At 44.8% G+C, this 14,660-nt stretch overlaps 1 protein-coding gene across 4 annotated transcripts in view; it reads right to left on the bottom strand.

The window, feature by feature from the left end:
• The window catches only part of nck1b (NCK adaptor protein 1b), a 64,296-nt gene that overhangs the window by 38,388 nt on the left and 11,248 nt on the right, over positions 1-14,660 (bottom strand). For 2 of the 4 annotated variants that reach the window (XM_053636576.1, XM_053636586.1), the window contains exon 2: positions 12,765-12,842. The exons of the other annotated variants lie outside the window; for them this stretch is intronic. The gene's annotated coding sequence lies outside the window, so the exon portion shown is untranslated. The remainder of the gene's footprint in view (positions 1-12,764; positions 12,843-14,660) is intronic. 4 annotated transcript variants of the gene reach the window in all.

Here is a 14,660-nt window from a genome sequence, read left to right as displayed (position 1 = left end):
CCGCCCGTTACCATGGCAACCGCTCAGCAAGCAGCAGCACATAGACTGAAAGACTGTCAAGTCCAAGTGAAGACTGGAGTCCAGTGCAATTGAGTGAGAGGTACATAGGAGATACAAAGAGAGACAGACAGGTAAACAGAGAAAGAGAAAAGAGATATAGATACGCAGACAGACAGACAGGCAGGCAAGATAGATAGACAGATACATAGACAGACAGACAGTCTGACCAGACAGACAGATGCAGACTGTCTGCGATACGAATCCCTGTGGTCCTATTAGACCGAGTGCATGGATATAAACCCTGTGATTTGCCTTGTAGCCGGAACGACTCTCAGAGCTGCTGCTGCAGAAAATTAGTCATCGTATCATCATCAAAGAACGCAAAATCATGTACAAACCTGGGATCGTCCAGAACACTGAGCTACTCTCCACTGACGGCTTCACCATACCCTGCTCCACTCAGGTTAAGAGCCTTGGTGTCATTTTAGATAGCACTCTCTCCTTTACTGCACACCTAAACAATGTTTCTCGCACACGTTACGCAGTTTCTAATAACCAAGAGGCCCGAGCCTGCTCCCGCACGACCGTGCCCCTGTGCACGAAGGACATGGCTTGCCAAGGATGGAGCGGAAGAATTCGCGTGTCCTGCAGAGCCCTGACCTCAACCCCACTGAACACCGTCCGGACGAACTGAACCGCCGACTGCACCCCACACCTTGCTGTCCAACATCAGTGCCTGACCTCACTAATGCTCTTGTGGCTGAATGAAGTGCCGTCGGTACAAAAAAATAAAAAAATACCGATATGACAAATTCGGACTAAAATGACAGAGATTCACTAGTAATAACTATATAACCCCTATATAACTATATAACCCTAATCCCGTCCGAATAGGTCTTCAACCCCCCCAAAACACTGTCCTCTAAAAACACTTTGTTCAAAGTGTTAACTGATAAAAAGCACCCGAAAAGCTCCAGGAAATAACCTTCTTTCCCTCGAGCTTGTCCGTTAACCAGTTCAACCAATTTGCCGCCTTTGCTTCAAAATATCTTCGCCCGTTCCTCCACACACGTGTATGAAACCCCTCCCACTCACGATCCTCACCATTAAAATGATTTGTAGTGTTATATTTCACACTATACTATAATGTCGGTCTCTATTTTTTTTCTTCTCTCTGTCCAAAAGCCGGTGGCAGCCCTAACAGATATCGCTAACAGACATTAAATATATACTTGTTTAACGTTAGCTACGCTGAACACAGATGCTGATAGACTTCATTTCCCATTAATGAACCCAAAACACTGTTTACCACGGCTGAACCCAAGAGCACGTGAGACTGAGGAAGTGGTCAAGGCTTCTGGACTGTATTGGTTAATATCAAAACACTTGTGCAAATGATTCATTTATTGGAGTGAAAAAGGCTGTGTGTTCCTCCTTCACAAAAAAACGTGCAAAGGCTGGCAGGTCTGGTAATATAATACATATATACATATATATATACATATATACATATACATATAGTGTCATATAATATAATGGGAGTAAAGTTTACTGGAAAACTACCATTTTGAAAATAACGTAAAACTGATTAAATGAACGTGATTGTGGCTAAATTCCTGACTGGATCTCCAACTGAAAATAAAGTGTTTTGTATACGTGCTCGTGGTATGAATAAACCACACCGGTAGTTTTTCCCAGTTGCATCCGGTTCAGAAGGCTCTATAAAGTCATGCATTATTCCATACACCAAGCTGTGACTTGGGAAATGCCAAAATGCCTAGGAATGACGTTTTAAAAGTTCATATGAAATGTACGCTGAGAACAATAAGCTCAAACTTGAGCCCACATTTGACTTTGTAGCTCAAGCAGGAAGACTTTGAGTGACCTCACTACAAGCGAAGCTCTACTACTCATTGCGAAACCAGTTCTTCACGGACAGGGCTCCTGGAAATCACTGAAGAATTCAACCCACGCTGTTCACAAAGCCGAGCGTTGCGCGAGAGCTAGGGCTAGCTTTGTTACGTCACTTCCACATGATGTGAGACTTCGAGTCGGATCTCCAGGATGATGTTACTAGGAACGCGTCGATAGTAATACTGGTATCAGTGAATCGTACAGCTCCCGGACCATGCTTATTCCATTCATTCTTAAACATTACTAGGCCCGTCCCGATAATTACGCCATCGACTCACGACCTCGATCGCTTTTCCTGACCTCCATATCGCCCGTCGTGTTTACGTCCGTGTTTGAATGAGCGTCACCGACGTTTTCGCCGTTCGCGCTGCTTCTGTCCTCTCGTCCACTCTAGGGCGGTCGAATTAAAATCCCAACTTCGAATGTACGTCGAGTTTAAGATAAAAAAAAAACGCGCGTTCGAATGCAAAAACTGTGCGCGTTCGAATTTAAGATGTGTAGCGAGCCTTAGCGCCGATTTTAATTTTAAAACACTGTCGAAAAAGAAATGGCACGCAAGATGTTAACGATGCACTAACGAGGCTTTTTGAAGGAGGAAAATCTAGAAAGGAAACTTTGGTGTGTGAAATAATCCAGTGGTGGGCAATAACGTCGGGGATCGAGCCGCTTAAGCTGCGTGAGCTGAAGCTGAACGGCGGTAAATGAACGGCGGTAAACCGAAGCGCTTTACTAGCCGGTTAATTAACTCACCGATACACATACGGGATTAAATCAGACGTTTACACACGACATGAACGCGATATTACGACTCGCTTCTGCGCAAAATGACGCAAAGTGAACTCAAGTACGGTGTTAGACGGAACGGCCGAGTCACGTTGTGAACATCGTTTTTCCCTAACGACATGGACAATCAAGAACTAAAGCAGAAACAATTCACAATTTATTTATTGTTTGTTTCGGATGTGTGGTTTTATTTGATTTATGTTTCATTTATTTACCCAATGACCCGGGCTTTCCCCTCTCACCAGCTTCTAAAAGTCGGCTGTTGGATTTAGCGTGATGGGAGACACGACCGCCGTGTTCACACCGCCCCAACAGACAGACCGGTTTAACAACGGATGATCCTTTTACCACAATCGAAACGTTACCATTACACGTGTCTTCACGTGGGTGGCGTTCTTCAGCTGAATATATGAAGAGTGAAATGAAAGGAGGTTGTGGGGGAATCCTGGCTTGTTTAATTACATTTACGTTTAGAGAACGTGTAACGCTTTCAGAATTTTGCTCGGTTTGTCCACCTGGCCTGGGCCTAGTCGGCTGTAGCCACGGAGACGTTTTCCTTGAACCATGAATGATTCTCCACTTGGAGCGGTTTGTCTGTACGTAACTGAACGTCAGGAAAAGAAGACAGCGGCGTTGGTTTATATCTTCACTGAACGGAGCCGAGACCAATCAGGGTTTACAGGAAAATAAGTGGAAATACTCGTTTCTTATTGGCTCTCAATTCCACCGAACGCTCGCTCACAAAGTCAGTTAGTGTGAAGAGGAAAATGGATATACAGCGATTTAAACCAGTGAAGCGGTTGAAACTGAAACAGTAACATCATCTGATGCCGAGCAGGAAAACGAGGTGTGTGCACGTCTATATGAGTTCCAGTTTACGTGAACATGATATAAGGACAGCGAACGTACTTTGCATGGCACTGAAGCAGCTAAACCCATACAGTGATAGCTTAGTTGTGCCTCCACTTGGCTAGCGACACCAAACTAGCCATGTCTCGTGTTAGTCTGGTGCATCCAGCAGAGCACTGTAGTCCTGTAGTAGGGCTGCCCGATCATCACGATGGAGATCACGAGCCTTTCACCAATTCTGCACGGAACAATGTGTACATTTCTATCGTTTTTCCTCACGACTGTAGCAGGTAGCTAGTCGAGCACATGCAAACACGAGGATTCTGGTCACGTCGATCAATTCGAAATACCAGCGGTGTACTGTTGCACCTCGAGTCGTAAATCCGTACTGAAGTGATTAGGAAACACGAGCTGTCGATCGGAGAAGCTTACCGGAAACACGGAAGCGATTATAATCGGCGTCCAGTGCCAGGAAGAACGGGACTGCGAGGCGCTACACCTCTCTGCCTCGCTTTATCCGGATGCAACCACCGTTACGGTCCAAATATCAGATCATATGTAAAAGCCCACCCACACACACACACACACACACACACACACACACACACAGAGCGAGAGATAAAGCTCCAGAGAACTGAGTGTTTGTGAAAAGGGCATGATAGTTTTATCAGGCTTTTGTCCGTCATGCTCTCCGACAAGCTGCTGCTTCAGACTGCTTCAACTGTACTACAGCAGCATGAGTACACAACTCACCTGAGACCACACTGCATCTCTCTCTCTCTCACACACACACACACACACACGCACACACACACACGTTCAACCATGTGTAACAAGATGAATTACGATAAAAGGACAAATCCAGTCTGAGGTTACCGGTAATGCACCAGATTTCTCGTAGTCCTGAGCACTGAAAACTTCGAAATAAATAAATAAATAAATAAATAAAAGAGGAGTGGACAAATCAGTAGTCCAGACACCTTGGACAAACAGATTTCCTGTCCAATCAATACATCCATCCATCCACAGCTGGGATTTGAACTCAAATCTTCCCGATCCCTCCACCCGCTGCACTACACACATCGGCCGCGGAGCGAGGCGATCTGGTCGAGCCCATAAGGCCGCTTCGAGATTACGTAAACATTACGTTCGAGCTACAGAGACGGAGGCTTTTCTTTGGTTTCTCCTAGTCGGAGGTTACGAGCTTCAGTCGAGCGCGGCGTATAAGCTTCGACGGCGTGAAAGTAAAAGCCGTGGAGCAGGTGATTTAGCGACGGCGTATGATTTAAAGAGTCTGATTCTTACACGTGCATTAGTCTTCCCTGCTATTACAATGACATGCTTTCAGACGCATTCCTCAACTAATTCCACGTCATAAGATCTCTAAACTCGGAGGATTTTGACTGCAATGAAAAACAGGCAGATGCAAAAAAAAAAAAAAAAAAAAAAAAAAACCCCCACATGAATAACGATGAAATTATTTTTGGGGGTGGAAATTCAAAACTGTTTGTCTAAAAATAATCGTCTGTGTGTGCTGAAGACACAAGGGAGCGAATGGGAAAGAGAAACAAAGAAGCATAAGTGAAAACGGAATGTTTCACACACACACACACACACACACACACACACCTGCTCTCCTGAAGTGATGTAAAATTCAGGTCAGAAGATGCAGAAGTGTGTGTGCTGAGCAAAAGGAAAGCACCACAGTACACTCGCCTTGATTTCACGATTACCGCCTCGACAGCCTTTCGGCACCGTTTACACTTTATATTATGATTTATAGATGATAATAATCCTTCCCACTAGAATTATGGGACATGGACAAGACTTAAGAAATTCAGATGATGTAATTCATCCGCGACCTGAGAAAAATGATTTCTTTCTGCTTACGTCATCAAGCCTACGTGGTTTTCTCTGCGTTAGCGTGCCGTGTTTACATGTCGCCGTGGCTGCTACTGGATCCGTAGGTCGGAGTCTGCCATCGGTGGCTTTCAGTCGAGTGTCGCGGCGGCGCTCGGTCTTTTATCGATCCGCCCTCACGTGGACGCAACTCGAAAACGCCCCTAAACTACTCGTACAGTCCGCCTCAAACCCGAGTTCTTTAAGTACACGGAGTTCATTTTCCCTAGTATGCATCTCTCTCTCTGCACATGTGCGGTGGAGGAGTGAGCGTGGTGTGTGGAGTGCGTGAGAACGGTGTGGCGTCTTGCCAAAGTTTTCAGCGAGTGTGTCAATTTTTGCTTTTCCTTCATTTAAATTATTGAACGTGTAAGTTATGTGAGTATGGGTAGCCGGTGAAAGTTGAGAGTGGGTGAGAGTGAGCGGGACGCTGTCGCTCCGCCGTGGCGTCAGGTGTGCGCCGGAGAACGGAGAGCAGGTGGAGGAGGTTCTGCTGGCGGTAGGAGAGCAGGTCGGGTGCGAGAACATCTACTCTGCATCCCGAATGAACGAAGCGGTGGTGATTTTCCTAAAGAAGGAAAGATCCGCCAATGTGCTGCCTGAAAAATGGAAAATGGCTGAAAGGCGTCATGCTACACGTTACCCCTCTTTCCTCCCCTGCGACGCGGGTCGTTATTTCTAACGTGCCCCCCTTCGTTAAAAACGAGCTGATAATGAAGGAACTGGCCCACTTCGGAAAGTTCGCCAGCCCCATGACGGATATTTCGCTCGGCTGTAAAAGCTCTGTGGTGAAACGAGTCCTGTCTTTCCGCAGACAGGTTTGTGTGTCATAACCAAACGCTGGAGAAAAATTTTAAGTGTAAACATGGTGACAGCAGCTACAGCGTTTTTGCCACCACCATCTGAGGTGTTCTGGGTGTGGGGAGATCAGGCATAAACGGCTGAGCTGCCCACGCAGAGCCGTGCAAAATAAATGAATACATTTTATATATATATATATATATATATATATATAAAAAAATGTATTTTATTCATTTATTTCAGCTTATATTGGATATAAATATTTACGCGTAATTTTTTATTGATGCACAAAAAGCACTGAATTAAACTCCAGCCCTAAATTAATAATAAAAACTCACTTCACTGCCTTTAGGAATATTGTTTGACTTCTGTTTACTTTTGATCATAGTGTTTTAATGAGACGTTGCAGATCTTACTCGCGCTACACTGTGCATCACTGCGTCTGCACCGCGCGTGATCAGCAACGCGGCCTCGTTACTAACACGTCACTTCCGTTATGATGAACGACAACAGTTATATTGCAAGCGCGCAAATACAGCGTATAATGACAAGAAACTCGAGTTAAACTAAACCTTTTGAGCTACTCGCACCGGTCCCCCCTGCCCCTTACACACGGTAGAGCATTTTGGATATGAACATAAGTTTGTGCTCGTGCAGCACGCGGTGTTTAATATAAGATGCTCTCCTGCCTTAGAGGACTTTCTTCCTCAGTCACGTGACGATTTCTCCTCCGTCTGATGGAGACTGAGGTCATGCTGCGAATAAAAGTTAACGCTGACAAGAAAGTAAACCGAAGAAAGTCATCGTCTGGGATTCTGGGTGTCTGCTAATGCTAGCCTGCGTATGACGTCATACGCCGTCGCCTAGAAGCGGCTTATACGTCCGGTTAGTAAAAAACCCGCTAGTGATATATCCGAGATGATATTACCTTTCTAAAATCCACACACTAGACGGCGGAGTACATAGTGCATAGTGTAAGTGTACAGCACATCATTTGGGACACGACTTTTAGTATTTACTCTCTGAAGCGTGTTTTCTGAACAGAAGTATCGTAATGAGTAAATCTCCCCCGTGCCGCGCGCAGACCGACTGATCGATTATGAGATTCGTTGACAACGATTTTCATAATCGATTATTATCAATTTCAGCGATTCATTGTTGCAGCTCTAGTTCTTTACAAAAATAATAATAATAAAAGATAATGGACAATATGTAAATATACCAAAACTGATGCATTAAAGCCGTCTTAAAAAGTCAAGGAAAAAAAAGTCTCTCTCTCTCTCTCTCTCTCTCTCTCTCTCTCTCTGCACACTTCCTGTCAAATCTAGAGCTGCAGCTACTCTACACTACATTTCACCACGCAGGTGTCCTGATGTGTATCGTTACGCAGAAACTCCAGCAGTTGCTCAGTTTCACCTTCACGTCCTAAAAAGTCGGGTTAAACGGCGGTAATAAATTACATCACGACAGCGACATTTAAGAAACTTCACACTGCAGCTACTGGAACTGGTATAAAAGTGAACAACTTCTATATTTGTTTACGCGAGTTTATGAAGATCTTTAAAAGCATTCTCTCATCTCACGATTTCCCCTCTCGGCACTTTTCTTAGTAAAAACCAAGATTTGTTTTTGAAGGTGTCTCGTAAGTGGCGCGACAGAAAAGCGTTAGCAAGTTGGATTCCTGATTGCGGAGCAGAACTGTCCGTGCTTTCTGGGTGGAAATGATGGTGGCGGTGGTGTCTTGGAGGAAGCACGCGATAACGTACGTTCGCACATACAGCGAGGCGCAGTGACGAAGCGACCGGAGACCGTACGTTTTCAATCGGAGCTGGTGACTACATGTGAGCGTGTCCGGCGACACGGAAAAGTTGAACTTTATGCAAATTTCGAGTGACTTGGTGCAGCGAGTACCAATGGGATTGAAGATGGTAGAGCGCACCTGATGCTGCCTGCGAGTCCGGACTGTTTCGTGGACCCAGGAAGATGGCTCACGCTGCTTCTCCTTCATCTCATGGATATGATGCATATATATTTATATATACACACACTGCTGGGTTTTATACACTCTCTCCAGTGTGTTTCATTTTAGCGGCAAGAAAGCTGGTTTGTTGTCAGTAGTGCAATGCAGGTCGCGCAACCCACTGATAAATGTTACTATGGCAACCAGAAATAGGAACACCTACTGGCAACTTCATAGTACAGCGACTGGCGACTTGCAGCGGTAAAACAACTGTGTGTGTGAGCGTACCTTTAGCCTTCAGCCTCCCCGGATGCTAGCGGTTGTGTGATAGAGGAGGGCTGGATGGTGGGTGGGAATCGGCCAAAACCAAATTAGGGGGGGATAAAATGGGATGGACGGAGGGAGGGAGGAAGGAAGGAAAACCATGAATTTCTTACATTTAATAATTTGGCAGATCGTTTAATCCAACTCTTGCAATAAACTTTTTTTTGGGGGGGGGCATGATTGTGATAGCAATCTTGTGACTAAATTTATTCATTTTTTATGTATTTATTAGACTTGCTTAAGTATTACATTTTTTTAAGTAAGAGCAATTTGCCTTGGTGTGTTCAAGTACAATAAATTATACATGCGCTATGGATTTAAAGGCTGTTGTTAGCATTATTAGTCATTTAGGTTCATTTCTATACCACTGTATATTTATCTGAAGGGGCAGTAAGCTTCTTTTCCATTGGTTGGAAATGAACCAACTCTTACGCATTCACAATGCGTTCTCTGATTGTAGCGCTCAGAATAAGAATTAACAATGCAGCCTCTACGTCAGTATTCTTTAAGAATAACAAGCAACCTCAATCGATGATGATTTCTAGTCATTCTAGCGACCTTCGACCAACAGAAAACGCCCCTAAACGACTCGTACAGTCCGCCTCAAACCCGAGTTCGATCAAGATGTCTGCTCGGACCGTCCACGCTAGAGAAAGGACCGCTTGTACTTTTCAATGAGTTTATCCTGGGATTTGAGTACAGATGCCCCGAGGACCCTGGAGCTGGGAGGAGACCAGGCGAACCGCAGAACCAGCATGCCGCCCTACAGCCACGTTAAAGCCTTCGCTTATATCTCGAACGTCAACTGGCTAACTTGTTGAGCTTTTGGTGCTCTGACAGAACAAACAAGACCTCTCTTTCAGAGTGGCGTCCATGTTTTTCCCCCACTTTGTAGTGAACTCGAGCGAGACAGTATCCAGTTCAAGCATCTGGTGGTGTGAGGAGCTGAAGCGTAAAAGTAACCACAGCTGTGACCACAAACCTAATAACGGCAGAAAAATACTACCCAAAATAAAATGGTGTCTACTCCGGAGTTAGAGAGGAGGTATACACTTCCAGATTTATACGCTACTACAGGTATTCAATATGTTAAGACAGTATCAGGAGAGAAAACTGGTGTGTGTGTGTGTGTGTGTGTGATAAAAATATGACCATTGAGTAAGATTCAAACTAAATTTCCCATGGAAAAAGGAACTGAAAGACTCTAAATTCCCCATGAAATGTCTCGCGAGCCGTGATTTGATTCTACATGATGGAGTAGCCTCTTCTGAATGTCAAAGTGACCTACACAACAGCCAACAGCATTCGAGATACACCAAGAGTCTAAAGGAACTTGAAAGGAGCTTAGAGAACTAGCAGAGCCCTCCATTAATATTGGCACCTTTGGTAAATATGAGCAAAGGCGGCTGTGGAAAAATTGTCTTTATTGTTTAACCTTTTGTTCAAAAAAATTCACATAAATACTCTGCTCTCATGGATATCAAACAATCGCAAATACAACACAGGTTTGCATTTAAAAAAATATTTTTTAAATATAGGTGTGCAACAATTATTGGCACCCCGATGAACTCATGAGAAATATATATTTGAAGTATATTCCCACTGATATTTTACCTTTTTTTAATACGCCTGGGTGACTAGGAACAGGAAATTGTTCAACCATGACTTCCTGTTACACAGGGGTATAAATAGCTGCGTTTACATGGACAACAATAATCCACTCTTAATCCGATTAAGATCATACTTTGATTAAGATACTACCATGTAAACAGCAATTCTTACTTACCTTAATCTAATTAAGGTCATAATCGAAGTAAGCAATAATTGAATTAAGACAGGTGGAGTACTCCTGTTTTACTCGCATTATGGACGTGTATTACAGACATGTAAACACCTTAATCACATTATGAACGTCGTGTGGGAGTTTTCACCGCATTTTGCGACAGGACACGATCACACACGGCAGTTTTACGGCGAACAAGAGAGTTCGGCCGTGTCCCAAATCGCATACTTTCCTACTATAGGCCTGCAGTGGGGAGAAATACATGTATCTCGGCTACTATATAGACGGTAATTACGCGATTTGGGACGCAGCCCACGGCTTCAAGCAGTCGTCTATTTGCACGTACAGCATGACAAATAATTAACTGCACTTAAAGCGTTCGTAAAAAATAAAATAAAAACACCCAAAACCGTATACGGTACCATAACGTACACGAACTGTATGTTGAGACGTGAAATTCTGGAGGGACGTCGGACGGCGTGGCGCGGTGACGTAATGACGTGGGCTGTTAATCTAATTATGTTCTATAACATGTAAAACGGGAACATGACAGGAGTATTCTAAAAGCGACTCATGTAAAGACCTTAATCACGTTATTATCTTACTCAGAGTAAGGTCAATAATTAGATTACTGCTGTCCATGTAAACGTAGTCAATATGATATAACACATAGGCCAAATTCCCTTAGTCATTCACAACAATGGGTAAGACCAAGGTATATAGCTGTGATGTGCGGAAAAAGGTTGTTGAGCTTCACAAAATGGGGCGTGGCTATAAGAAAATAGCACAAGCATTGAAAATGCCCATTTCCACCATCAGGGCAATAATTAAGAAGTTCCAGTCAACTGGAAATGTTATGAATCGACCTGGAATTGGACGTGTGTCTATATCGTCTCAACGCACTGTGAAGAGGACGGTTCGAGTGGATAAAAATCTCCAAGGATCACAGCTGGAGAATTGCAGAAGTTAGTTGTGTCTTGGGGTCAGAAAGTCTCCAAAACGACAATCTGAAGTCACCTACATCACCACAAGCTGTTTGGAAGGGTTTCAAGAAAAAAGCCTCTACTCTCATCCAAAAACAAACTCGAGCGTCTTCAGTGTGCCAGACACTACTGGGATCGGGTTCTATGGTCAGATGAAACCAAAATAGAGCTTTCTGGTAATAAACACTAGAGGTGGATTTGGTAAACACAGAGAGGTAGTCATATGGAAAAGTACCGCCAATAATTGTTGCACACATATTTAACAAAGATATTTGGGGGGGGCAGGGGATAAACCTGTGTAGTGTATGCAATTGTTTGATATCAATGAGAGCAGAGTATTTTTGTGAATTCTATTAAATAAAAGATCAAAAGTTTAAACAATAAAGACAATTTTTCACAACTTTCTTTGCTCATATTTACCAAGGGTGCCAATATTAATGGAGGGCACTGTATGAAGTAGCAGCTAAATATGGATGATTTATCTCCACGTACACCGACACGACACAGCAGAGACAAAAAAAACGCACAGGCGAACCATATGTGCTAATACTGTAGAATTAGATACAACCCCGTGGGTAGGACATATACGTTCTAGGAAGCGTCTGACTGGACGAACAGAGCACAGGTACAGGATGAGTCATCGAAACTTCCTGGAAATGACGAGCTGTAACATTAAAATGAGAACATCTCCAAAACTACATTTTTTTTTTTTTTTTTCCCCTAGGTATACGGTCATATTGGTGTCTATAACACGCTCTGAAACACAAGTTCTGATTTCAGGGGAACTTCTAGAGAAGTTTTGTCTAAACATTTATATAGTAAATGAGTGTATCTCTCCATCTGCGCTCATAGAAAAACATCCTGACCACAGCTGTCTCCAAACCAGAAATCTGACTCCAAGAATAAAGAAATAAACCAAAACGTTAGGCAAGAATAAAGAAATAAACCAAAATAGAGGGAAAACTATAACAGAAGACTCAAAACTCAGATTTTTGGAGCCAAATTAAAATTTACTCCTTTTTATGAACACCGATATACTTATTGTTCTCACACAGAAGTGGATTATTTATTTAATGAAGTGTTTTATTCCTCTTCCACCACGGCTGATCGTTACAAAGTGCTGACACTCGAGAGTCCTTCCATGAACGCTAGCTAAATGCTAATCTCCTTACAGAAAACTTCATTAAATCAATGATTACACACGCTTCTAATCTGTTTATGTGGAGCGTCTGCTGTACAAGTCCCTGTGAATGACCTGTTACTGCTACGCTAAGTGAATCAGTGCCGCGGCAGGGTAAACACACACACACACACACACACACACACACACACACACACACACAGGTGCATTATTATAACTCCGTATCTGTTCAGATCCAACACAAACAGTGCGTATAAAATAAAATCAGTCACACACATGGTGTAAAAAGATGCCAACATGGCAGTTTGTGCTAGAGAAAGTAGTTACCCGTGTTCCAGTGAGAGTATAAATCCAGCAGAACGATGGTACTCCCTTCCTTTGACGCCGTCTTGTCCGTCTGAGTAACTTCAAGTGAAACAAAGTGAACATTATTAACAAAAAATGGAGAAGTGAAACAAGCGGCATGTGAAGCAAGACTACATAAGCAATGCAGTAGCTCTCTGAAACCACAACTGTTTTGGTTTCTTGGTCTTTCCCCCACTTCAGTCATTCTAAAAATGATTAAAAACACCTACAAGCTACAGTAAGAACCTGTGTTAAAGAGGCACTGGTGTCCTAAACGAGGCCCTAAATAAATAAATAAATAAATAAATAAATAAATAAATAAAATAAAATAAAATAAAATAAAATAAAATAAAGACCAGTATCCAAAATGAGAGTAAAATATGCTAAGTGAAGGCACTGGTGTCCTAAAAGTGGTTAAGAGTAGCCAAATTGAGGCAGCGGCGTCCTGAAAAGAAGCGGAGCGGAGGCAGCGGCGTCCTAGAAAGAAGCGGACCGGAGGCAGCGGCGTCCTAGAAAGACGCGTAACGGAGGCAGCGGCGTCCTAGAAAGACGCGAAACGGAGGCAGCGGCGTCCTAGAAAGACGCGAAACGGAGGCAGCGGCGTCCTGAAAGAAGCGAAACGGAGGCAGCGGCGTCCTGAAAGAAGCGAAACGGTGGCAGCGGCGTCCTGAAAGAAGCGAAAAGTAGCTAGCAGTGATCAACAGCAAACCCAAGTGTAATATTATTATAGTTGTTCATCCAGCTCCGTACAGATGTTCTGCAGTGGTGTTCAGAGATGGGATCCCATGTGTGTAAGACATAGTATACCGATGAGCCTAAACATTACGACCACTCACACATGAAGTGAATAATGTTTATTAGTTAGTTGCCATGGCGCATGTCAAGGTCTGGGAAATATTAGACGGTACACGGACAGATGGTTCTCATGGTCTACGTGTCGGATGCGGGAGAACCGGACAGGTCTTTGACAAGGTCCGATCGTAATGACCACACGACGGCGCATTTCTGGGTCGGAGCATTTCTGAAATGGCAAGGCTTGTGGAGTGTTCCCAATCAGCAGGGGTGAGTACCTACCGACAGTGCTCCAAGGAGGGACCCTCTTTTACCTCTCTCACCACACCCCCCTCTTCTACCTCTCTCTCGCCGCACCCCCCCCCTTCAACCTAACTCTCTCGCCGCACGCCCCCCTTTCTACCTCTCTCTCTCTCGCCGCACCCCCCCTTCAACCTCTCTCTCTCTCGCCGCACCCCCCCTTCAACCTCCCTCTCTCTCGCCGCACCCCCCCTTCAACCTCCCTCTCTCTCTCTCTCGCCGCACCCCCCCTTCAACCTCCCGCTCTCTCTCTCGCCGCACCCCCCCTTCAACCTCCCTCTCTCGCCGCACACCCCCTTCAACCTCCCTCTCTCTCGCCGCACCCCCGCTTCAACCCCTCTCTCTCGCCGCACCCCCCCTTCAATCTCTCTCTCTCGCCGCACCCCTCCTTCTACCTCTCTCTCGCCGCACCCCCCTTCAACCTCTCTCTCTCGCCGCACCCCCCCTTCTACCTCTCTCTCGCCGCACCCCCCCTTCTACCTCTCTCTCGCCGCACCCCCCCTTCTACCTCTCTCTCGCCGCACCCCCCCACCTCTCGACACCCCCCCACTTCCACCTCTCTCGACACACCCCCCCACCTCTCTCGACACACCCCCCCATTCTACCTCTCTCGACACACCCCCCTTCTACCTCTCTCGACACACCCCCCTTCTACCTCTCTCACCACACCCCTCCTCTACCTCTCTCACCACACCACCCCCTCTACCTCTCACCACACCACACCCCCCTTCTACCTCTCACCACACCACACCCCCCCTTCTACCTCTCTCGACACACCACACCCCT

Source organism: Ictalurus furcatus, chromosome 1, assembly GCF_023375685.1.
Source record: "Ictalurus furcatus strain D&B chromosome 1, Billie_1.0, whole genome shotgun sequence".
Lineage (NCBI taxonomy): Eukaryota > Metazoa > Chordata > Actinopteri > Siluriformes > Ictaluridae > Ictalurus > Ictalurus furcatus.
The sequence above is the reverse complement of the archived record's forward strand: the minus strand, read 5'-3'. Positions and strand labels throughout refer to the sequence as shown.